Source organism: Gopherus evgoodei, chromosome 2 (genome assembly GCF_007399415.2).
Source record: "Gopherus evgoodei ecotype Sinaloan lineage chromosome 2, rGopEvg1_v1.p, whole genome shotgun sequence".
Taxonomy (NCBI): domain Eukaryota; kingdom Metazoa; phylum Chordata; order Testudines; family Testudinidae; genus Gopherus; species Gopherus evgoodei.
Window position 1 is genome coordinate 156,484,445 of NC_044323.1, and position 23,643 is coordinate 156,508,087.

General features: G+C 42.1%; 1 protein-coding gene across 4 annotated transcripts in view; it reads right to left on the reverse strand.

Annotated features, from left to right (window-relative positions):
- Positions 1–23,643, reverse strand: part of DOCK5 (dedicator of cytokinesis 5) — a 142,046-nt gene that overhangs the window by 113,521 nt on the left and 4,882 nt on the right. The gene's annotated exons all lie outside the window — the stretch shown is intronic.

Genomic DNA, 23,643 nt, shown 5'->3' on the forward strand with positions numbered 1-23,643 from the left:
GCCGGCAATGCCTACACGAGTCTGGCTCTGCAGCCTTCTAGAGTTAGCACCGTACTTGGGAAAAGCCGTCATGATGAGCATTGAGGCCTTGTCTAGACTAGAAAGTTGCACTATTGTAACTTGAATTGGCTTTTAACTGCACAAATAGCCTTTTACATCATTTTAAACTACACTGGTTTAAATTCACACCTTAAGGTATACCAGTGAAGCTCTCTCATTTGTCTAAGACTTTAAACTCTGAGTAGCAAAGGCATATTTAGATTTCAGTTGTCTCTTGGCTAGCTACTCCCTAAGGAATTGCAGAGGTGAAGTACAGAAGCAGTGGGAGGGAAGTACACTGCATTTTTAAGGAGGGACATTAACTTGGCAAATGTTACCAGCTGACTCTAGCAAAGTGGCTCCTACTTCAGAGAGTTTGCATGTGAAGGGCGCCCTTTGAACATAATTAAAAAAATTATGCATCAGGAAATTCACAACATCAAACGCCAATCATTTCCGTCCCAGCGAAGTATATTACTTCCTGGCTTGGAGCCAATATAAACAAATGACTGTGGCTTACCACACCGGAAATCAGATCACATACTAACTTTCTTTAAAATACCATAGAGCTACAAATAATGCAGCAATGAGGGGCAGGTTATGTGAATTTCCTGCAACCCCTAAAATAGGCATTTTTCCATAAACACTTATTTTCTTATGCTGCTTTGTTAGTGTTGATCGATACTGGGCCAAACTCAGACCAGGTGTAACTCCAATGAATGCATTATTGGGGTAGATTTTCAACTGACTAAGGTTTACCCCCCTGCAAAGAATCATAGATACAAAGGACAGAAGGAACCACTGATCATCCAGTCTAACCTCCTGGATAGGGTTGCCAACTTTCTAATTACACAAAATCAAACACCCTAGCCCTGCCCCTTCCCTGAGGCCCTGCCCCCTTCCCCTCCCCTGCCCTGAGGCCCCACCCCACTCACTACATTCCCCCTCCCCCAGTGGCTTGCTCTCCCTCACCCTCACTCACTTTCATTGGGCTGGAGTAGGGTGTTGGGTTGCAGGAGGGGGGTGAGGGCTCTAAATGGGGATGCAGGTTCCAAGGCAGGGCCAGAAATGAGGGGTTCAGGGTGCGGGAGGGGGGACAGGGCTGATAGACCAAGTACTTCTGAAAATTTTCATAAAAGTACCATGTACTAACCTGACTAAAGGAACTGTCTGCAATCATGCTGTCATTGCAGGAAATCTGTCAGACCACTAAAGCTAGGAAGGCTTGGGCCATTACTTGGATGGGACAGCTCCAAAGCACCCCAAGGTGCAGCAGGAAGTGGTGCGGATGATTCAGGTGAATAGAATTCTTGCCCATGAGTCATTTCTGGACAGACATCCCAGTAGGCAGTGCTAGGGGGCACAGGGCTACTGGAGGTGCCATTCTTCAGATGTGATTTAAGATCCAACAGTCTGTGCTCATTAATAATCCCATAGCACTTCCACAAAATTAAAAAATTAAACCCAGGCACCCTGGCCAAATTCTAACTTGCCTAATTATATTCTACCATCTGAAATTCCTCCTGTGGTTTAATTAGATGTTACTTCGCTCTCTGTCCTAAAACACTGTTTAATGTCGTGCAATGTTCCACCTCAAAGGTGGCTGCTTTTCAGTGAAGGAGGTGAAGTGACTGCTACATATAGTTGTTAAGTACTCTGGGCTTCTGTGAAACGAAAAAGCACAATATAAACGCAAATCACCATTTCTCCATAAGAAACTGCTTAAGCTTCCAACAAAAAGAATCAGAGATGTTCAGCGTGTAACAGAGGTGGGCGGGCTCTACACAATCCTCCTTTTTAAGATTTGGCTTAAATTAAGTTTCAGCATTAAAGAGCATACCACGATGTGTGTGTCGGGAGAGGACAGCAAGACTCCTTCCATACAGGGGAAATGTTTCAGAACCCCACAGGTAATGGCCTTGAGCAGAAGAAACATACTTACGCCATTATTCATCAAAGATAGGCAAGATATACAGTATCTTGTTTTGCTTGATTGAATTAAACAAGAACACAGAGTCACTGTATATAAAATCTCCTACTCAACTCTTATGTGCAAAGTTACGAAAGACAAATTGCTGGCATATTTTCCCTGGGAGCTTTACTGTTTGCTACTGGGCTGTCTTATTCCTTGGAGCCAGCTGCATCCAAGACAGCTTAAATAGCTATAGATGGCCTGTTTGGACTTTTTATTGTGTGTGTTTAAACTGACCTTTTGGGGGCTTAAAAGAAAAAGTAATATGCACCTACCAAATAAACATGTTCCTGGCATGAAGACATAAAAATCCTTCATGTACAACTTAAAAGTACATCAGCTTTTGTCCCCCAAACTGCAGTAATATTTGAAGTTAAATTTGCCTTTCTTATGAGTAAGCCTCAGTTGCGTTCTTTCCTCTATGGAACTTGGAAGCTTAGAAGAGCTGTTCTTTTCCTTTGTTTTCTCTAATGAAAATGGTTGTGCAAAACTAACCTCGAAGTCTAGAAAATTTAATCTGAGCTGAGAGAGACAGAAGAAAAGTATTAGCCATTAGAGAGAGAGAAATTGGGCTTGTTCTAACAATCACATTCTTTAAGCATAATTATTAGCAATGCATCACTTTGTCTCATTTACATGAGAAAAAGGAGGTCACCAGATTTGATTAACATCAGGTAAATTTAAGACAATACTTTTTCAGCAATGTGTAGCCAGCCTGGGGAATTCATTAACAGAGAAGGTCAAAGGGGCAAACACTGCATCTGGATTTAAGAGGACAATGAATAATTTTATGACCAACAGCAGCAACTGTAGTTATAAAGACTAAGATAAAGGGAACTAAATCTCATGCTTCAGGGAAAAAGCTGATTCCTTGCAGGCATCAGGAAGGAATTCCATTTCCCACAAACACAGCATTGCACAACTAGCTAGATGCTGTGTGCAGAGATTAGGGGTTGCTTTCTTCTGAAGTGTCATACACTGATCATCCCTGGAGGCAGGATACAGGAGTTATCCATGCAGTCAAAGGAGATAGCCAGTATTTATCCAGGGCTCTCCAAGGTATCCAGGCCCTGAATTGTAGCCACAAATGAGCGGGAAGTCAGTGTAGTCTACAGGGAGTGCACACAACTCGGCAAGGGCTGGTACATAGTGGTGTTACAACTGGGCAGGGATGGTATATTTGAGGTGAGGAGCAGGTCTGGTTTTACTCATATGCTCCATTGTGTATGTGGGTCACAAGATGAAACATAGTACTGTACATTCCTGATCGCCGAAGCACCAGAGAGTGGGACTTGAAAGATCAGGTATCACCAGTGCCACACATGCAGCAGAAAAAACTCAAAGAACACAGACACACAAACTCAAAACCCACAAGACCTCACTTTCTACTAGACACTGTCCAAGTGGTCTGGAGAAGACTTAATTTGCCACACTAACATCACAACCGTTTGCAAATCACTGGGCCTGACCTTGCTTCCACTAAAATCAACTGGAACTTTGTCTTTGCTTACAACAAGAGCAGGATCAGGATCATTGGGTCAATTCCATATATGCCATATCAACAATATTCATTTACCGAAAAGGTGACAATCCAGTCAACAGCAAGGCCACATATTAACGGGCTTTTCACCAATGAGTGGTATGTACCTAGACAAGTAAATACTTTGTCTTTCTACAGTGCCTTTCACATGAGAATCTCAACACACTTTACGAAGGTGGGTGTTATTCTCTCTTCTACAGATGGGGACATTGAGCCAGGGCAGTTGAAGGATATGGACAATTGATCTGTAGCAGAGCTGCAAAAGAAAACCAGGACTCCTAACTCATGGTCCTGTTTTAACCACTAAACCAACAACAATGCCTCACACCCACAGTGGATAAAATGTTCTTAAAGCAACTAAATTTAGCCAAAGCATCTGGAAATAAGATTTATGGAGGCACAAACTTTCACGTATCCTTCTGTGTATAATCCAAAACAGAACAAAACAACCTCGTTACCCAATAATTTGATTAAGCATGTTTAAACTGTAGATTACTTGGCTGCAAAATGCAACCACTGCAGGGTCCATTATCTCTCATTTAGGTCAAAATATCCAGCCCTCCCTCCCGCCTCCTTCAAGAGCACATGATAACAGCTTCCAAACAACACACCCCGCTTCTCAGAAGGCGTTTCTTCCCTAACCACTATCTCACAAGAGAAGGCAGAGCCTTGCTTTCTCTGAACAAAGAATCACATTCAGTGCCTTTGCGCTGAGCAGCCCTAGTCTCATTACATCTTTCAACCGAAGAGTCATGAACTATTGTCTGGAAAGAGAACTATGTGCTTTATGCTGCAGTGAACATGTAGCTAGAGTTGGCATTTGCATTGGGGAGACCCATTTGGAGAGCGCTTGGTATGCTGTCTGTTGCCAAGATGGAGCCAACAAACAGTGGCTTCATTTAAAAAAATAAGGAACTGCCCAAGGAGCCCATTCTTAATAGGGACAAAGCCTTTTTGATGTTTGGAAGAAAATCTTTTGAAATTGCCCAGACATTTATGGCTGGGGGGGAAAAAACAGATGAAGAGCATAATTAAGAGTTGTGTGTCAGATTTTTTAAAAAAATTGTGGTTTGGCATCATGGAATAAACACATCAGCTGGGTTTTTATTCTAAAATGATCAGCCATGAAATAGTTAACGATACTGACGTTCAAGGCCCCAATTCAGCAAAGTAGTTCAGCATTTGCTTAACTTTAAACAAGTGGTTCCATTGACACAAACTGGATTACTCACATACTTAAAACACTTCGCCCAACTGCCACCATTAAGTTTCAGAGTTAAACTGCTGAGCTAAAAGGAAACGGTTTACACCAGTCTCAGACTTATTGTTTCAAGTTGGCTTTAGACTCAGAAAAAACACTGCATGTGTTACACTTGCATCACATTTGGAGGGTTTTCTTCATAATTTTATGGACCAAAACAACAATAAATTCTAGATTTTGAAGCTAGGGGTGATTCTGTGGCAAATTCTATACTGCGGAATCAGGGAGTACACCTGACCTTACATAACAGGATCTGTTCAGAAACCAAGAAGAACTCAGGACCTGATCCAGAGCCCACTGATGTTAATGGGAGCCTTTCCATTGATTTCAATTAACTATAATCATGCCCTCTGAGGTGGGCAGCTGAGTTGACGCAAAACTGATTATGCAGGAAGAAGTAATATAGTCTCCATCTTTCCATGTCTAAAATATTCACACTCGTCATCTTTCCTCTCAATTATTTATTGCCAAGTGTTTATTTGCATTACCCTAGTGCCTAGGAGACCTAGTCATGGACCAGGACCCTATTGTGCCAGGCGCTGTACAAACACAGAACAAAAAGACAGTCCCTGTTAATGCTATGGTTGCTTACAGAAAACAATGGTCAGATTTTGATCTCACTTACACTGATATTAATCTGGAGTAACGCCACTGACTTTGCTGGAGTTTACATATTTACCTTGATGTCAATGGGAGCAGAGTGTGGGCCATGAGGTGTAATACTGCTATTACTGGACCAGGGCCAGCTCCAGGCGTTTTGCCACCCCAAGCAGCCAAAAAAAAAAAAAAGCCGGGATCGCAATCTGCAACAATTCAGCGGGAGATCCTTCACTCCGACTGGGAGTGAGGGACCCTCCGCCAAATTGCCGCCAAATACTTGAAAGTGCCACCCCACTCCGGAATGGCTGTCCCAAGCACCTGCTTGATAAGCCTGGAGCCAGCCCTGTACTGGACACTCCAAAGCTCATGTGACTTTTACCAGTTTATGTGACATTTATGAATACAGTTACGATGTGTACAGTTAGCACTGTGATCAAACCAGAGAGAATTCTTTAAATCTCTCCTATTCTGCCTCTAAATGCATGTTTTAAGCAGCTCAAGGGCCTGTCCAGACAAAGGAACTTTACAATCACAGCCCCTTTCTCTCTCCCGCACAACTATGCCACGAGAACAGAGCGCCAAGAGAATCCATTGTAGGGAAACAGCCAAAAAAACAAAACCACAAGTATAGACAGACAGTAATTACTGTAACTGCACTTACACTGGATGAAATCCTGGCCCCACTGAAATTCCCACTGACTTCATTGGAGCCAGAATTTCACCCACTAACTACAGAGTTGAATAATTTCAGAGATCAGAAGGTTTATGACCATTTAGTCTGATCTCCTGCATAACACAAGCCAGAAAAGAAGCATCTGAAGAACTGCCCATGAAAGCTTATGCCCAAATAAATCTGTTAGTCTTCAAGGTGCCACCAAACTCCTTGTTGTTTCCGTGGATACAGACTAACCCGGCTACCCCTCTGATACAAGCCAGAGAGTTTCACCCAGTAATTCCAACTACTCCCCCACCGACACAGCTTGCTGTTGGGTTTAAATTTTTGCTGGTATAATGTGCACAGTAATTGCTTATATTATTTTCTTGCATTCTAACTTATGTTATCATAATGATGCACAAAAGTCATACTACCTAGCTGCAAGTGTGTGTGTTTTATTTTACATATATGTAATATGGAAAAATAATTATAGCTTTATGTACTTCTTTATCAGGTTCTCCGTTTCCTTTTTTTATTTGCACTCTAAAAATCCAATAGGGATTTTAAACTTAGTCAAAATAATTTCTCCACACTCAGTTCATGCCTGGAGTAACAGGGCACGTGCCAGCCAAAAGGGAAATACACTGGGGCCTGATCTACACTTCGAAGTTTTGCTAGCATAGCTATGCTGGCCAGGAGTATGAAAAAAATTACCCCCAACCAACCCAGCTATGTTGGCAAAAGGCCCAGTGCAAACGTAGTTATACCAGCAGAGAAGTACTTTAGTGGGTGTAGGTTATTTTGTTTGGGTAAAAGAATTATTTTGCTGGTAAAATCTTAGTCTCCACTAGTAGGGCTTGCCGGTATTACTATACTGTCAAATCCTTTCTAATGTAGAGAAGGCTTATGTTAGGCATGCGTGGAAGCCTGCACACATCCCACATACCCCATGCCAGGCTCAAGCTACTTCTTCTTTCATATGGCTTGGGTAGGTAGCAATGACTAACAATTTATATCTAGGTTTGATAGCCAGCACATTGCCACAGCAGTGAGTTGGTGAATGTCCTTCAATCCCAAACGAAGGGGACACTTGGGAATGACGTGCTCCATCGTTTGTGCCTGGTGATGACAGTTGCATGCAGGTGCTTGCCTCATTTTCCATTTAAAGAAGGTCTGTCCACATCTCCCATGAGATGCTCTGATGTAACTCAATCCGCACCAGTCTTACTGACATGCATCAAAGCCCAGTGGTTCCGTGGCAGGGTCAACAACAAGCTGTTTGCTTTGAGCGGTTGAAACGCTCCATGTGACTTTCCATTGAGCCTCAGCATCGAAATTGAGGGTAAGGGTCTTGATGCGGTTCCATAGAGGGTTGAAGTATTTTAATCTTGTCTTTGGCAGGTACTGCAGGTCATCGTGCAGCGGTATCCTCGTGTCTGCATTGACATGGTCAAGAAAGCGAGTTGTCTGAGCAGCCCTTCTAATCTGCGGAGGCTGGATGTGCGAAAGGCCCATCATGTGGCTCCAGCCCACAGACCCTACGAACCGTAACAACTGGCTTGGTATATTCCACAGCTGAATACTGTGCACCTGTGGGGTCTCACAGCCGTCACACTTAACTCAACAACGCTATGCACACAGAGTCAGGGATGCTCAAATCAACTCTAGTCGACTGGCTCCCGGGCTTGAGCCAGTGCTACTAATAAATAATTCTTCACACCCATGGGAGAGATTTTCAAAGGTACTGACTGCTGTTGGGTACCCATCTCCCACTGAAAATGAACAAGAGTTGGCGACCTAACTCCCATTTGAGTCTTTGAAAAGCTCCCTCTACCTAGCTAACGATCTCAAATATATTTCGAAGGGATAGCAACTATCACCGTAGCCATTCAACACATGGGAAATGGAGACATAGAGAAGGGGAAGTGACATGACAAAGGCACACAGCAAGTTAGTGGCAGAACCAGGGGCGGCTCCAGGTACCAGTGCCCCAAGAGTGCGCCTGGGGCGGGAAGCCGCGGGGGGCGGCCTGCCGGTTGCCATGAGGGCGGCAGTCAGGCTGCCTTCAGCGGTACGCCTGTGGGAAGTCCACTGGTCCCACAATTTCGGCGGCAATTCGGGGGTGGGTACACCGAAGGCGCAGGATCAGCGGACCTCCTGCAGGCATGGCGCCGAATCCGCATTACCAGCAGACCTCTCGCAGGTGCGCAGCCGAAAGCTGCCTGACTGCCATGCTTGGGGCGGCAAAATACATAGAGCCGTCCCTGGGCAGAACTGGGACTAGAACCCACAGACCAGAACAGCCTAAGCTTGTCAGTTTCCAAGGGGACTAAATCAATTGACAATATTTCTATTTATTTTTCAGGGCAGCTATCTGGAGGGCTTCACAGAATCAACGCTGGAACAAAACCATAAATTGCATCTCTGAAATTTGAGGGTGTTCAAATTCCAAATCAAATTATAACTATTCTGGATATTCTTGATACAAGATCAGTCAGACTCCAGTAAAGAGGCAGTGTGGTCCCTCAACTTTTGTTCCTGATACATTACTAATCCTCCACATGTGTCCTGCATTCAACATGAATTGTGCCTGTGTTTTGAACAGAGCACCAACAAATAAAAAGGAAAGATAGGAATATCCTGGAATATCCGTCTCAGTGAAAAGCAGTTTCTAAGGCCATTGACTGTTTCAGTTCTGGTCAATGCCAATAAATTATTACCATCACCTGATAACCATTCAATGCCTATGAACTGGTGATCTCAGCCCAGTTGTCAATGGATGCTGACATCTGCATCACAACTGATGCCCCTCTGGCAGTCTCAGCAGAAAGAAGAAGGATGGCTACACTTGACATTTCAAAGCGCTGCCGCGGCAGTGCTGCGAAGTGTGAGTGTGGTTGGAGCGCCCTGCACGTAAACCACATCCTCTACGGGTGTAGCTTGCAGCGCTGGGAGCTGCACTCCCAGCGCTGCGGCACTGATTACACTGAGGCTTTACAGCGCTGTATCTTGCAGCGCTCAGAGGGGTGTTTTTTCACACCCCTGAACGCGAAAGTTGCAGCGCTGTAAAGCACCAGTGTAGCCATGGGAGTCTATGAGACTGAAGTCTCCTTTTCACTCCTAGAGGTGGTCGCTTCAGGGCAGGATTGAGACACATTGACAGGAGGGTGTACAGCAGCAAGCCCTGTCACTGCCCACAGAATGCCTGTTCTGAGGATAAACAAAGGACTTTAGACCCTACGACTATCAAGCTGGCATCTTTTATTAGCTCCAAATTCACAAAAGAATCTACATGCCACATACATTCTTTATTCATTTATCATCAGAGGCATCTGATTCCTTTCTCATCCCTGATATACTGAACTTCCCTGCAAACAGGACACAAGACCTGACTGTTCCCTCTGGACAGCTTTCACTCTCATCTACAGTCTAGGCATGGCACCTAGATCCCAGAGTGACAGGTGGTTTATAAAACTGATTAGGTAAAAGTGCGCTATTGTGTTTGCAAGGTGCTCCCCTCTCCTCCCCCGCAAACACCCTGCAGGGCTACTTACTGCTCAGATTTCAGAGAGGTGAAAGACCCAACTTGAAAGGTATTAATCTCTCAAAAATATGTTAAATCCTAGTGATTTACTTTAGCTCAGTGATTCTAATCCATAATATGATCTCTCTTCCACCGCCACATGATCATGGAAGTCAGCGGGAGTTTTGCCAGTGTCTTTAATGGAATCAGGCTCTGGCTTCTGGTCAGTTTCTCTACCTAGCTTGCTGTTACGCAAACTCTTATGGACAGTGCCATAGAGAATGTCAATGCCTACCCAGAATATTACCAGTTTTTAAAGTTACCCGAAAGAACCCCACGTGGCCCTATTTTGTCAGAATGATGGAGAGAAGTATCCTGAGATTCCTAGGATTTGATTGGCATTAATGCCTCACTGCTTTGCACATCCGTCAGCTTTTTACACCTGTGCAAAGTGGAAGCGTGCCACCACTGGATCGGAACGACAGCTTTCATACCCACAATGCACCAATGCACATGACTACACTAAGTGTAAGGCAATGAAGAACGAGGCTTTAGGTACTACAAACCCAGGACCTGATTCTCATTTACACTGAGGCCGCTTTACGGAACTCTGGTAAATTACATTTACACTCACTTTGAGACCCCTTTACGTTGCCCGAGTGGTGTAAACCAGAATTAGGTCCCTAATATTTAAACCATCCCAACAGCAGATAAAACCTCTTTCAGAACAAGATAGTTGATATTTATATCTATATTTACTGCCTGGCAGAAGTATTAGAGTTACACAAGACAGGCACCAAGCACTGAGTTTAAAAGTACCAATATAGTATCGTTACAGAAAGATTAAAGCTAAGGTTGTCATGAACAGAAAACTTTCATCTCAATTTTATCTGAACCATTTGTTCCAGCTTTTTGCACAGAGTTAGCACTTTCCCTTCCAGATTGGGATCAGTTTTCTTTGCAACAATGCTTGCTAAGATTAGAAAGTGGGAAAGGACATAAATAAAGAATAATGTCCCATGTAGTTGGCAGAAGAATTATTACATCTTTAGAAACGTTTTGAGTGAGTTCTTGGACACCTTTCTAAAACCTTTCACAGATTACTTAAGTACATTATATTTTTTTAAAAGCACTTTATCTTAAATATGTGCAAATCAGCTTTCTCAATACAGTATGCATCAGACCAGAAAGATACTTGTATCATTTAAACTGGAAGAGCGTGCTGCATTTGGGATGTATCCAAACCAAAGCTCTGGATTTGAACATCTTCAGTCTTTGGAGCTGACCAAGAACTGGCCACCTAGAAAGTTATCCGGCAGTTCATTTTTATTTTTCAGTTCTATTAATGCAGGTTTCCCAGCAAAGGCACAGATACCGTTAAAATATTTTAGGCATCTCAGCCATAAATTAAAATCAGTGGGTCTAAAAATGCAGTCTTTGTTCTGTTAGCAAAAGAATAAATGTGTTTATGGTTTTGGATTAAATCAGTTATAAATTTAGCTGGGATTGTAGTTTAATGTGTTTGCTTAAAAAGGATATTTTCCTAGGGAATTTTAACTAAAAGAAATGTCAAATTAAACACTTGGGCAATAAGGGGACGATTCTCAAATAACTAATTCTTTGGTAGGACTATGGGTTTCACAGCTCATGTGTAGAAATGGTTTATTAAACTTTTCAGATTTTGAAAATGAGATCAAATTTTGAAATTAGAAAAAAAATATTACATTTTCCCAACCTCCCCCTCCTCCCACTTATGACCCATTGTGGAACCACCTGAAATTTTAATTAAAAAAAAAAGGCGGACATTTTTGTTTGTTTTTATAATAAACACATGATTTTTTTTTCCAACCAGCACTATTCGTGTGTTTCCGGAAGATCCCAGTATAAGAAATTAACATACACTAGTTTTATTCCCAGCCCTGTCACTTTTGCATGCTTTTCTGAATCAGCAGTGTGGTGATTTTTAGTTATTGAATGGTTCTAATTTAAAACCAAAATGCTAGATGAAGGCCTGTGTTGTCCTACAGATATAATTCAGAAAGCAGGATATTAGACAAACCTTTTCTAGCATAGACTAGGCCTAAGTTTCTCTGCCTCTCAGTTTCTCATCTGTAAAATGGGGACACAAGACTTCTGTTCCTGATAGGGGTGCTGTGAGAATAAATATCATAGAATCATAGGACTGGAAGAGACTGCGAGAGGTCATCTAGTCCACTCCCCTGCACTCATGGCAGGACTAAGTATTATCTAGACCACCCCAGACAGGTGTTTGCCTAATCTGCTCTTAAAAATCTCCAACAGAGATTCTACAACCTCCCTGGGCAATTTATTCCAGTGCCTAACCACTTTGATCATTAGACAGTTTTTCCTAATGTCCAACCTAAACCGCCCTTGCTGCAATTTAAGCCTATTGCTTCTTGTCCAGTCCTCAGAGGTTAAGAACCACCATTTTTCTCTCTCCTCCTTATAACAACCTTTTATGTTATTCAAAACTGTTATATCCCCTCTCAGTCTTCTCTTTTCTAGACAATCTTCCCTCACAGGTCATGTTTTCTAGACCTTTACTCATTTTTGTTGCTCTTCTTTGGACTTTCTCCAATCTGTTCACATCTTTCCTGAAATGTGTCACCCAGAACTGGACACAGTACTCCAGTTGAGGCCTAATCAGCATGGAGTAGAGCCGGAGAATTATTTCTTGTGTCTTGCTTACAACACTCCTGCTAATACATCCCAGAATGATGCTTCCTTATTTTGCAACACTATTGACTCATATGTATCTTGTGATTCACTATGACCACCAGATCCCTTTCCACAGTACTCCTTCCCAGGCAGTCATTTCCCATTTTATGTGTGTGCAGCTGATTGTTCCTTTCTAAGTAGAGTACTTTGTATTTGTCCTTATTGAATTTCATCCCACTTAGTTCACACCATTTTCCAGTTTGTCCAGATCATTTTGAATTTTAATCCTACCCTCCAAAGCACTTGTAACTCCCCGCAGCTTGGTATCGTCTGCAAACTTTATAAGTGTATATTAAAGATTGTGAGGCACTTAAGATAATAAGGACACTATTAGGCTAAGACAGTGACACACACAGAGATCATGCTTCCTGTTATACGCAGTTAGTGGTTTGTCTATCCCAACAAATCTCAACCAAAGCAGAACTACCTACTTCTTACTGAGTACAGTAAGAATTCTGCTTTTGGTGATTACCAGGTGGAAATTAACTAAATAGGAAGAGAAATTAAGAGTTTGACCCTGTCCATGTCCTTAATATATACTTCAAAAATACATTATAATAAAAAGAATAAATCATAAATGGGAGAGGGAGGATTTGCGCACACATCTCCCCTTAAAAGGTTTACATTTGGAGACCTGACTATTGTTTTGTTACTTGAGAAACATAATACAGTAGAACTCAGAGTTGAGAACACCAGAGTTACGAACTCACCGGTCAACCACACACCTCGTTTGGAATCGAAGTATGCAATGAGGCAGCAGGAGAAACACAGACACACGCAAGGCAAACACAGCACAGTACTGGGTTAAACAAACTACTAAAAACAAACGGAACATTTAAAAAAAATTGACAAAGTAAGAAAACTGTTTCTCTGCTTATTTAATTTAAATTAAGATAATTAAAAGCAGCATTTTTCTTCCGCATAGTAAAGATTCGAAAGCTGTATTAAGTCAATGTTCAATTTTAACCTGTTGAAACGACCACTATAATGTTTTGTTCAAAGTTGTGAACACTTCAGAGTTACAAACAACCTCCATTCTCAAGGCATTCGTAACTGAAGTTCTACTGTATTTGAGAAACCAGAATCAAACAGAGATCTTGGATGCAGTTATTTTGTGGCGCCTCCTACTGGTTGAACAACTGCTTTAGTCCTATGCACTCAAATTTGGACCAGTTATCCAGCCAAGCATGTTGAACTTCACCAAGTGAACTTTAACACAATACTTACTGTTGAAAACCAAATTAAAGAAAAATAAGATCTCAGAGATAAAATGCTCTGTTGTCCAGCAGTGAAGAATCAGACCCTTTGTAGTTTTTCCTGTTTAAAAGTTGTTTTGCATTGCTGTCAGCGTGGCAACCAATCGGCATGACTCGTAATGCAGTTGGAGGAAAGAGCATGTGCGGTTGTATTGTTCCACTAATATGTGCAAAGATGGTCACTTCTTCAGTGGTGTTTGTTTTTAAGAAGTTTTACCAAACATAAAACCTTTTTTTTTTAAATTTCAGTGAAAACAGTTTTGTTCTGGAGTTAAAATATTTCCCTGGGCATTGATTTCAACCCAAACATTGCAACAGCAGGCTGGCATGAGAGAACCAGGAAGTGAAACTGACTATATTTTTATTTTCAAAGTGAAGTGACATAAATAAGCAGCACACAGGGTTCACCGGCATCATGAAAAACTAAGGACCTAAATTTTCAAAATTGCTGAGCACATAACACTCCAATTAAAGTCAAAGGGAGGTGCTCAGAGTCTCTGAAAATCGGGACCTAAGTATTAAAATTCTAGCAGCTATAATATCAGTTGTTAACAACAGGGAAGGAATTTAAACATTTTTAATTGTAACCTAAGTCGGCCTCCCTTACAATGCTGACGTCTAAACTGCTTAATACTCTTATACACAATGAAAGTCTGTCTCAAACTGAAACAATCAATTAAAACGGATGACTATACATGTTTTTTCTTTCCCTTCACTGCCACGATACAGGGCAAGAATGTGGTAAGCCTCCACAATCCAATGTTGCTACTAGCTGCAGAGAAGAAAATGGGTTCAATTGTTCACTCATCACAAGCTGAAGTCCATCATTGGCTATGCTTTTCCACATTTTGCCATGGACACCCCAAGCAGATCAAGAATTAATTGGTTGTCAGGAAATGAATACAAAATAACTGTGTATCAGACTATGCTTCAGAGCTCTGCTTAGTCTTAACTAATGGATACAAGTATGAGACTAAAACCCCTTGTATACGAAGAACTCTATTGCTATTATTTTTTTCTATTGCAGCAGTGCCAAGTGACCTCAGTGCTAGACCAGGTGACCACTGCGCTAGGTGCTGCACAAACATAACCAAACAAAAAGATAATCCCTGCCTCCAAGGGCTTACAAACAAAGTAGACTGCAATGCTAGTAAAAGAGTAATGCAATAGGTACTAACACTACTATATATTGCCTATTTTGACCTACTGCCATGGCGTATGTGTAACCCTTCTGGGTGTGGTGCTCTGTCCCATCTAGTGGCATCAAGATCACTTAACGAGAGAGATAAAATGAGTCTGCTCTACAGCCTGAGCTAACAACCAACTGGCTTTTAGCTGCTGCTGTAGAGCAGGGATGGCCAACCTGAGCCTGAGAAAGAACTAGAATTTACCAATGTATATTGCAAAGAGCCACAGTAATATGTCAGCAGCCTCCCAGCAGCTGCCCCGCCCTGCTACCAGCGCCTCCCACCTACTGGTAGCCCCGCCGATCAGCACCTCCCCCTCCCTCCCTGTACCTCCCGATCAGCTGTTTTGTGGCATGCAGGAGGCAGGGGGGTGGGGGGTAGGGCCTGTGGCAGAGCCAGGGGTTGAGCAGTGAGCACCCCCTGGCACATTGGAAAGTTAGCGCCTGTAGCTCCAGCCCCAGAGCTGGTGCCTGTACAAGGAGACGCATATTAACTTCTAAAGAGCTGCATGTGGCTCCGGAGCCACAGGTTGGCCACCCCTGTTGTAGGGGCTCATGCACCAAGCTCCAGAGGTCCCAGGTTCAATCCCGCCCGTGGCCAACCAGGATCTGTCAGCGTTACATATGCAACACCCATGAAAGGGACATAGGGTGACCAGACAGCAAATGTTAAAAATCTCGATGGGGTGGGGGGTAATAGGAGCCTATAAAAGACCCAAAAATCGGGACTGTCCCTATAAAATCAGGACATCTGGTCACCCTAAAGGGACATGATGTCATGCCATTAGGACATGATCATCCACTGAGAGTTATGGTGACATACTGACTGTAATCTGACATGCTGCTGGAGAGCTTTGAGGGGACAAGTTTCTATGAAACCATGCAGTTCTCGTTGCTGTCCACTCCTCCAGTTGCAAGTAAGCCCTGCTGAGACAATCTTCCTAATACACAGCTGATAGCTAACAAACTCAGCTATTTGTCCTAGGGCATGGCTACACTTGAAACGTCAAAGCACTGCCGCGGCAGCGCTTTGAAGTGCAGAGTGTGGTCGCAGCACCAGCACTGGGAGAGAGCTCTCCCAGCACTGCACGTACTCCACATCCTGATCGGGTTTAGCTTGCAGCGCTGGGAGCCGTGCTCCCAGCGCTGCGGCACTGTTTACACACTGGTGCTTTACAGCACTGTATCTTGCAGCGCTCAGGGGTGTGTTTTTTTCACATCCCTGAGGGCGAAAGTTGCAACGCTGTAAAGCGCCAGTGTAGCCAAGGCCTTAGTTTACCCCCAGACCCAAACAATCTGTAACAGAAGTAATAATTTGGCCATGCGGAGGGGATTGAAAGCAATTTAGGAAAAGAAAAGAGAGCACAATAACCCTCTGGAAGGAAAGGAGCTGGGAAAGAAAAGATCCCTCTGCAGCTTTGCACTTGAAATAACAAGTTTAGGCAGCTAAGAGGAAGATCTAAAACAGATTCTACAAGCAAACAGCACAGGAGAACACAGAGCAAGGGTCGTGGTCCTCTCAGATGTTGGATCAGAGGCTATGGCTGGGATTTGAAAGGATCCGAAAGGGGAGTTAAGGCCTCGAACTCCCATTGGCACTCACTCACTCATGCCCGTCACCCCAATCAGGGTATGGGCCGCCAACAACAGATCTCCAGATTCCTCTATCCTGGGCCATTTGTTCTAACTGGTTTCAGGTATAGTCCATTTTTTTGCTATCAGCCTGAAGGTCACGTCACCACATGTTTCTTGGACGGCTTCTTTTCCGCTTGCCTTGAGGGTTCCACCGCAGTGCCTGTCTGGTGATGTTAGGTGCCTAATCTCCTTCAGCACCTTTGAAAATCCCAACCTAAATGCCCAAATCTGCAATTGCTCCATGAGTGAAACCACCCCTGAAAATCAGTAGCTCAGTGGCAGTTCTGCAGAACAGAGCTTGGAAAGTTTCCCCAACACTTCCTCCCCCGAGGACACAGCCTACTAACCTGGGTTAAACACACCTACATGCCACACTCCTGTCGCCGGGTAGATTTGATTACCACTGGCACATCTTCACCCACTCTTGCCTCGCATGCCTTTGCAGTGCCCCTCTGTTGTTGTTGTCCTTTCGCTGTCCTGGACACGCAGGAGGCATTTAGCTTCCTAGCCCCTCCTCTCAATCTGATCCCCGGGGCTCCTTCTCCCCTCTTCTTAAAAAAGCAGTGCCTCAAAAGCCACCCAGATCCTCACATCCTCCCTCCACCCTGTCAAAAAAGCAGGATTCAGTGGTCACCTTACTCCCTGCCTCCCACCTCCCTTCCCATGAAAAACACAGCAACTCCTTCCCTGAAAAGCATTAGCCAGGCTTGGGTTGGTCGGCTCCATACAGTCCTGTTAAACTTAAGTTGCTCCACTCTATTCTTCTTCTGTTCCCTGCTCCAGTCAACTGCCAACCCGAGGTACGCAAGCACATGGTCTTAAAAAAACCCTCGTATAGGAGATGAGAGAAGCGTGCACATAGACTCAGTTCTCCAATACCATCCTCCAGGCCCCCTTTTTTTAAATCCCTTTCCCTGGACACATGCACACAACCTGCCCTTTTAATCATTTAACATAGATTTCATCCAAACAATGTATCGTGCGCACAGAATACTTCTGCATCACTCATACTTTAGGTACAGCCATAGATCCTGAAGTATATGGTCGGTTTCACTTTTGTTGTTTTAAGGCCACTGGGAAATTATACCTTTTCATCCAGAAGAGGGAGGGAGGGAAAATCCTTAAATCAGGGAGCTTGCAAAAACAAGGTTCAAATCACATGTTCCAGTAGAACAATTAACACGAAGTGTACATTTCAGAATGATTACTTGGTAAAAATCAATGCAGGAAGGTTTAAGGTGGTTTTGGAACAGGCTGTCATTATGCAGTTGAGAGTGTTTAAGAAAACCCCTGTGTTGAAAAAAAGTTTTGCCAAAAGACAAAGCAGCAAACACAACAGGGTTTCATTGTGCTCCCACTACAGTCGGTGGTATGGGGAGGGTCTGCCTTTGACTAACCTTTTAACTAACCGCAAGAGAAATAGGATCAGAACCATAAGAAAGAGACAGGCACTTAACATAATCTGCTTCCCAATTTCATGCACACAAAAATGACTCGGGCCTTGTCTACACACAATCTTGCACAGGTTTAGCTAAATTGGTGCAACCCCCCACACACGTGGACACTTCTCTTCTAGTTCAAGAATAACTCAGGCTTGTATACACACAGAATTCACAATGGTTAAACATAAATCAGTTTAACTGAACTGGTGCTGTTTTTCTATGTGGACTCTCTTAAATCAGTTTAAAACTCATGATAGCGGTTTAGCTTGCATCTGTAAATTTACAAGAGCAAGCCAAACTGATATAAACCAGGTCTAAACTAATATGAGAGTCCACATACAAAAGCTGCACCAGTTTAGTGAAACTGGTATAAAAGAAATCACACCGTTAGATATATCTATACAACTCTGTGCATAGACCAGGACTTACGTTCAATGTAGTTTAAACCTTCTACTAACCCATTTCAGCTAAACCGAAACAAGTTTGGTTAAACTGAAATAATAATAATCTCCATGCAGTATTTTCCCACCAATTTAACTAAGGCCTGATCTACACTGGGGAGGAGGGGGGATGGGATCGATTTAAGTTATGCAACTTCAGCTACGTAAATAATGTAGCAGAAGTCAACGTACTTAGATCGACTTACCGTGGTGTCTTCACCACGGTGAGTCGACTGCTGTCGCTCCCCCATCGACTCTGCCTGTGCTTCTCACAGCGCTGGAGTACAGGAGTCAAAGGGAGAGCACTCAGGGGTTGATTTATTGTATCTAGACTAGATGCTATAAATTGCTCCCTGCTGGATCGATCGCTGTCCACCGATCCGGCCGGCAGTGAAGACATACCCTAAGCTGATTTAAAACTGGTAAGTTAAACCAGAGCAACTGTCTGTACATTAAACCCTTAGAATGAGATATGCTTATTGGAGTTAGGGGAAGTTTTACCCAGGTCAGGATGGCATGATCAGCCCCTAGAATGCACTCCTGCAGTTGGATCCACGTGGCCTGATCCTTATATCCATTTAAAGACCCAGCCATGCATCCGGCTGCAGAATTGGGGCCTTCACTTAGCACATTCCAGTATCTATTATAAGCATGCAACAAGTTTAAACAAATCTCGAAAACTAAAGTGAACTTTGTTGTCCAATAATAAAGCCTATTAGTAACATGGAACAGTTTTAACAGTAAAGTGGGACATGCTGCGACAGTGCAAGGTTACGCAAAGCACAAAACACACTCACAGACCACTCTGCAGAACCAGATGCAGTCTGAGCAATAGCCCAGTCATGACAACCGTCCATATCAGAAGTAATCACAACTCAAAATGTTGCTTAAAATAAAAATGAATGAAATCTCATTCTGCTGCGCTCTCTTATCCACTGTCCCTGTGCATTTCTAGTCCCATAAATTATGAATGTAGTTGGCAGGCACAGGTTTACATTTGAAAAATTACTGCCATTCCTATAACATGAGGCAGTTGATTGTAACTCAAATGCCTACATGGTAATTCCACAGTATGAATATTGCTCTTCTATAAGAATAGGTCCAAGCCCCGGCTCCTCTAGAAGGTAAGAATATTGCAAGTTTAACAGATCACCTATAACAATTAAAAGTAATTATTTGTCATTTTATAAAGGTGTATTTATTTAAAAAGACATCAAAACTGAAGATGCTGGATTGACAGTCCAGGAGACTGAGGGCAGCTACCTACCCCAAGGTATAATTAGGCTCTGAAGGATTAGATTTTCATTGGTAAATGTTGATTTCACTGTACACACACCAACCGATGAAAAAATATTTCCATCGATAACTGAAATTTACAGATAGGCAAAGAAAGAAAAATGCTCCTTGAGAACTTAGAGTTTGATTGAAGAATATTTACTTAGTATATTTTGACACGTAATACTGATGTGTGTTCTAATAAAGCTTTAACTTTTTGAATCTCAATGTTTACTGTCATAAAAGAATTGTCTGACCTCCCCATAATTTCCCATGATTGTGAAAGATTAAAACACATTTTTAAAATATGCTTCAAACCCACAACTGTGAAAAATTAAATAGATTAAAATCTTTAAAAATGAACAAACAATAATATTTTGTGACAAAATTATCAAAAATTAAAACTGAAATTCCGTAAAGGTATAATAGACCATGGCCCTTCTGTAGTGATAACACAGTAAAGAATCCTTAATGCAGGTTGTCTCTTCTGAGACCCACCAACTCACTTCATATAGACCACAGAAACCCCGATCCTGCACAGACTCATGCATGCGCTTAATTTTAAGCATGCGAGTAGTTTCAGTAGAACTACTCACATATGTAAAGTTAAGCACGTGCCTGACCGGGGCCTAAACCTTCAGATAATACAGTTACTAGTATGAGCTGGATTCAAACTGGTGACCTTACAGTGAAAAGCTACATATAATATATAGAGAGATACCTATCTCATAGAACTGGAAGGGACCCTGAAAAGTCATTGAGTCCAGCCCCCTGCCTTCGCTAGCAGGACCAACTACTGATTTTGCCCCAGATCCCTAAGTGGCCTCACAATCCTGGGTTTAGCAGGCCAATGCTCAAGTCACTGAGCTATCGCTCCCCCACTCCCCTTCCATTATGATGAGCCATATGCATATCAGACCTATACCTTTCGAGTAGTTAGACAAGAAGAAATGATAAAACATGACATTTATGTGGGACAGTGTTCTCACAGGTAAAGTTACTCATGCGTCATTGCTGCAAAAATAACTGCAAAGGCAACAAATGTGTCATGCTTTTTGGCATATGACAAAAACAATCCATTTACTGCAGATAAGAGCTCATTTACAACCTCAGAGTTCTTTTCATAATCGATTTTTTCTGATACTCCAGATTTGGGAGAGTGGAGTTAAACAATTACGGTAATGCACCCTTACTGCAATGGCAGCTTGGTCCCAAGAGAACAGTGCCAGGAAGGGGGTTATTAGTGCTTAATGTGCTGGTGATTGTGTGATATGGAGATCTGTCCACTCAAATCTCACCTGAGGACACCAACTCATTCACTGAAATAATCAAATGGCTATGGGGAAGGAAAGGGGAAGCTCTGGCTGGGGGTACTAGCACAGATGCTAATTTTTACACTCATAATCCTTAGTGACAAAGAAGTCTCTGCAGAACAGACAGAGGCCCCCTCACCCCGCCAATTAGTACAATCTTACTTGCAAGACATTAACTGTAAATGGGTTTAACATACACACACACAGTAAACTGCATAATTCTAAATTTACGGATCTCAGTCCTTCATCCCTCTAAATATGACCCTGGTGGGATCTGAAAGTACTTTGGACCAGGGAGTCTAGGTAACGTACTTCAGACCTGGTACCAAAATCACTAAGCAACCACCTCAGGTTCACTGCAAGAAGTAAAAGATGATTAACGAAAGAAAATAATGTGACAATTTAAAGAAAAACCTTTCTGCAATCCAAATGAAATACTGACGAAGGCCAAATGCAGACCCATGTACTGTCTCTTTAAACTCTTAAAGTAATCAGTATAGTTCAATCACTACAACGAACAGTTCGTTTCTACGCAGGAAATGAGAGTCGATAACAATACTATTGACTTACCTACTGCAATATGGAAAGGATGCATGCATGCATGGCCCTTTAATTAGATTCCTGAGACAGCACTGAGGATATTAAAATGAGGGCTGTTGATTAAACACAGTTATCTCACACGATTAACTCAGAAAAATTAATAGTGATAAAAAAATTAATCGCGATTAAGCACAGTTTTAATCACATTGTAAAACAGAATACCACTTGAAATTTATTAACTATTTTGGGATGTTTTTCTACATTTTCCAATATATTGATTTCAATTACCCCACAGAATACAAAGTGTACACTGCTCACTTTATATTATTTTTATTACAAATATTTGCACTGTAAAAATAATAAAAGAAACAGTATTTTTCAATTCACCTCATACAAGTACTGTAGTGCAATCTCTTTATCGTGAAAGTGCAGCTTAGAAATATAGATTGTTTTGGTTCTGAGTGCAGTTATGTAACAAAACAATGTAAAACTTTAGCACCTACAAGTCCACTCAGTCCTACTTCTTGTTCAGACAGTCACTCAGAAAAACAAGTTTGTTTACATTTACGGGAGATAATGCTGTTGGCTTCTGATTTACAATGTCACCTGAAAGTGAGAACAGGCATTCACATGACACTTCTGTAGCCGGCATTGCAAGACATTTACGTGCCAGATATGCAAAACATTCGTATGCCCCTTCGTGATTCAGCTACCATTCCAGAGGACATGCTTCCATGCTGACGACACTCGTTACAAAAATAATGCGTTAATTAAATTTTGACAGAACTCCTTGGGGGGAGAATAGTATGTCTCCTGCTCTGTTTTACCCGCATTCTGCCAAGTATTTCATATTAGAGCAGTCTTGGATGATGACCCAGTACATGTTGTTCGTTTTAAGAACACTTTCACTGCAGATTTGACGTAACACAAAGAAGGTACCATTACCAATGTGAGATTTCTAAAGATAGCTACAGCACTCACCCAAGGTTTAAGCATCTGAAGTGCCTTCCAAAATCTGAGTGGGACGAGGTCTGGAGCATGCTTTCAGAAGTCTTAAAAGAGCAACACTCTGATGAGGAAACTACAGAACCCAAACCATCAAAAAAGAAAATCAACCTTCTGCTGGTGGCATCTGACTCAGATGATGAAAAAGAACATGTCTCAGTCTGCACTACTTTGTCATTATCAAGTAGAACCCATCATCATCATGGACACATGTCCTCTGGAATGGTGGTTGAAGCATGAAGGGACATATGAATCTTTAGCCCATCTGGCACAAATATCTTGCGATGCCAGCTACAACAGTGCCATGAGAACATCTGTTCTCACTTTCAGGTGACATTGCAAATAAGAAGTGGGCAGCATTATCTCCTGCAAATGTAAACAAACTTGTTTGTCTGAGTGACTGGCTGAACAAGAAGTAGGACTGAGTGGACTTGTAGGCTCTAAAGTTTTACATTGTTTTATTTTTGAATGCAGTTATTTTTTGTACATAATTCTACATTTGTAAGTTCAACTTTCATGTTAAAGAGATTGCACTAAAGTACTTGTATGAAGCGAACTGAAAAATACTATTTCTTTTGTTTTTTACTGCGCAAATATTTGCCATAGAAAATAAATATAAAATGAGCACTGTACACTTTGTATTCTGTGTTGTAATTGAAATCAATATATTTGAAAATGTAGAAAACATCCAAAAATATTTAAATAAATAGTAATCTATTATTGGTTAACAGTGCGATTAATCACGATTAATTTTTCTAATCGCTTGACAGACCTAATTAAAACCCCTATTCAGCAAAGAGCTTGATGTACCAAAGAAAATGACATGAGTTAAGGAACCTCAGTCTTGTAACACTCTAGTAAATGTAGGCAAAATCTGGTGGAACTAATAGATCAAAGATTAATAAAAGGAGCCAGCAGAGAAAGGAATACTGCTATGGGTTTTCTTTGTCACAAAATTAATCATTTTAAATCCATCAGATGATGGACGCATTACATTAAGAACCCCAGGGAGTCAACTGCAACTCCTTTCCATACAACTTCAAGCATCTCATTGCATATTTGCATAATACAGATACACTCATTAAAATACACTTTGCAAATGACGCGCTCTAGCCCCGAGTCCAAAGAGAAGAGGTTATTCTGCCAAACCACTAGAGGAGACTGGTCACAACGGTCCAGGAAACAAATCTTAGTGTACTGAAATTTGCACAAAACAAAGGAT